The following is a 2,500-nucleotide window of genomic DNA, read 5'->3' on the forward strand; positions in this document are numbered from 1 at the left end:
TTGTTTTGGCCTAACTATTATTTACACAGAATCATAGTTGTAAAAAGATTATCTTTATGCAAAGCAAGTAGTTTAAAACAGTATTGATCTATAAATCTACTTGGAGATGCTGGGGATTGAACCCAGGACCTCATACATGCGAAGCATGTGCTCTACCACTGAGCTACATCCCCTTGTCTTAATGGGTCACTTGTTTTCAAAAGAGTTTATCTTCACTGTATTATGTCCCATCAGTGGGTAGGAATATTTGAAAGACATTCTCGATAATATTTCTTCCAACATACTTCATGAAGCTATTGTTTTGGCCTAACTATTATTTACACAGAATCATAGTTAAAAGATTGTCTTTATGCAAAGCAAGTAGTTTAAAACAGTATTGATCTATAAATCTAGTTGGAGATGCTGGGGATTGAACCCAGGACCTCATACATGCTAAGCATGCGCTCTACCACTGAGCTACATCCCCTCACATGAGGTGTTTACTTGTTTTCAAAAGAGTTTATCTTCACTGTATTGTGGCACATTATTGGGTTGGAATATTTCAAAGATATTCTCAATAATATTTCTACTAACACACTTCATGAAGCTATTGTTTTGGCCTAACTATTATTTGCACAGAATCATAGTCATTGTTTAAAGATTGTCTTTATGCAAAGCAAGAAGTTTAAAAGAGTATTGATCTATAAATCTAGTTGGAGATGCTGGGGATTGAACCCAGGACCTCATACATGCAAAGCATGCGCTCTACCACTGAGCTACATGCCCTTGTATGAGATGTTTACTTGTTTTCAACTAAAATTTAACCTCACCTTATTATGTCCCATCAGTGGCTTGGAATATTTAAAACTTATTCTCGATAAGATTTCTTCCAACATACTTCATGAAGCTATTGTTTTGGCCTCACTATTATTTGCATAGAATCATAGTTGTAAAAAGATTGTCTTTATGCAAAGCAAGTAGTTTAAAACAGTATTGATCTATAAATCTGGTTGGAGATGCTAGGGATTGAACCCAGGACCTCATACATGCAAAGCATGCACTCTACCACTGAGCTACATCCCCTTGTCTTAATGGTTCACTTGTTTTCAAAAGAGTTTATCTTCACTGTATTATGTCACATTGGCTTGGAATGTTTAAAAGACATTCTCGATAATATTGCTTCCAACATACTTCATGAGGCTATTGTTCTGGCCTAACTATTATTTGCACAGAATCATAAATCTACTTGGAGATGCTGGGGATTGAACCCAGGACCTCATACATGCGAAGCATGCGCTCTACCACTGAGCTACATCCCCTTGTCTTAATGGTTCACTTGTTTTCAAAAGAGTTTATCTTTACTGTATTATGTCCCATCAGTGGGTAGGAATATTTGAAAGACATTCTCGATAATATTTCTTCCAACATACTTCATGAAGCTATTGTTTTGGCCTAACTATTATTTACACAGAATCATAGTTAAAAGATTGTCTTTATGCAAAGCAAGTAGTTTAAAACAGTATTGATCTATAAATCTAGTTGGAGATGCTGGGGATTTAACCCAGGACCTCATACATGCTAAGCATGCGCTCTACCACTGAGCTACATCCCCTCGCATGAGGTGTTTACTTGTTTTCAAAAGAGTTTATCTTCACTGTATTATGTCACATTGGCTTTGAATATTTAAAAGACATTCTCGATAATATTGCTTCCAACATACTTCATGAAGCTATTGTTCTGGCCTAACTATTATTTGCACAGAATCACAGTCATTGTTAAAAGATTGTCTTTATGCAAAGCAAGTAGTTTAAAACAGTATTGATCTATAAATCTAGTTGGAGATGCTGGGGATTGAACCCAGGACCTCATACATGCTAAGCATGCGCTCTACCACTGAGCTACATCCCCTTGTATGAACTGTTCACTTGTTTTCAACAAAAAATTAACCTCACCTTATTATGTCCCATCAGTGGCTTGGAATATTTAAAAGATATTTTCGATAATATTTCTTCCAACATACTTCATGAAGCTATTGTTTTGGCCTAACTATTATTTGCACAGAATCATAGTTGTAAAAAGATTATCTTTATGCAAAGCAAGTAGTTTAAAACAGTATTGATCTATAAATCTACTTGGAGATGCTGGGGATTGAACCCAGGACCTCATACATGCGAAGCATGCGCTCTACCACTGAGCTACATCCCCTTGTCTTAATGGTTCACTTGTTTTCAAAAGAGTTTATCTTCACTGTATTATGTCCCATCAGTGGGTAGGAATATTTAAAAGACATTCTCGATAATATTTCTTCCAACATACTTCATGAAGCTATTGTTTTGGCCTAACTATTATTTACACAGAATCATAGTTGTAAAAAGATTATCTTTATGCAAAGCAAGTAGTTTAAAACAGTATTGATGTATAAATCTACTTGGAGATGCTGGGGATTGAACCCAGGACCTCATACATGCGAAGCATGCGCTCTACCACTGAGCTACATCCCCTTGTCTTAATGGTTCACTTG

The 2,500-nt window shown here is 36.0% G+C and overlaps 1 protein-coding gene and 9 non-coding genes across 10 annotated transcripts in view; 1 reads left to right on the forward strand and 9 right to left on the reverse strand.

The window, feature by feature from the left end:
* nt5dc1 (5'-nucleotidase domain containing 1) overlaps nucleotides 1–2,500 on the forward strand; it is a 193,380-nt gene that overhangs the window by 99,035 nt on the left and 91,845 nt on the right. The gene's annotated exons all lie outside the window — the stretch shown is intronic.
* On the reverse strand, nucleotides 102–173 carry trnaa-cgc (transfer RNA alanine (anticodon CGC)). The gene has a single exon. It is a non-coding gene; the product is annotated as a tRNA-Ala (tRNA).
* trnaa-agc (transfer RNA alanine (anticodon AGC)) lies at nucleotides 395–466 on the reverse strand. The gene has a single exon. It is a non-coding gene; the product is annotated as a tRNA-Ala (tRNA).
* On the reverse strand, nucleotides 694–765 carry trnaa-ugc (transfer RNA alanine (anticodon UGC)). Its single transcript has one exon. It is a non-coding gene; the product is annotated as a tRNA-Ala (tRNA).
* On the reverse strand, nucleotides 991–1,062 carry trnaa-ugc (transfer RNA alanine (anticodon UGC)). Its single transcript has one exon. It is a non-coding gene; the product is annotated as a tRNA-Ala (tRNA).
* On the reverse strand, nucleotides 1,227–1,298 carry trnaa-cgc (transfer RNA alanine (anticodon CGC)). The gene has a single exon. It is a non-coding gene; the product is annotated as a tRNA-Ala (tRNA).
* trnaa-agc (transfer RNA alanine (anticodon AGC)) lies at nucleotides 1,520–1,591 on the reverse strand. Its single transcript has one exon. It is a non-coding gene; the product is annotated as a tRNA-Ala (tRNA).
* Nucleotides 1,816–1,887, reverse strand: trnaa-agc (transfer RNA alanine (anticodon AGC)). Its single transcript has one exon. It is a non-coding gene; the product is annotated as a tRNA-Ala (tRNA).
* Nucleotides 2,113–2,184, reverse strand: trnaa-cgc (transfer RNA alanine (anticodon CGC)). The gene has a single exon. It is a non-coding gene; the product is annotated as a tRNA-Ala (tRNA).
* Nucleotides 2,409–2,480, reverse strand: trnaa-cgc (transfer RNA alanine (anticodon CGC)). Its single transcript has one exon. It is a non-coding gene; the product is annotated as a tRNA-Ala (tRNA).

Source organism: Callionymus lyra, chromosome 17 (assembly GCF_982586985.1).
Source record: "Callionymus lyra chromosome 17, fCalLyr1.hap1.1, whole genome shotgun sequence".
In the NCBI taxonomy this organism is placed as follows: Eukaryota; Metazoa; Chordata; class Actinopteri; order Syngnathiformes; family Callionymidae; genus Callionymus; species Callionymus lyra.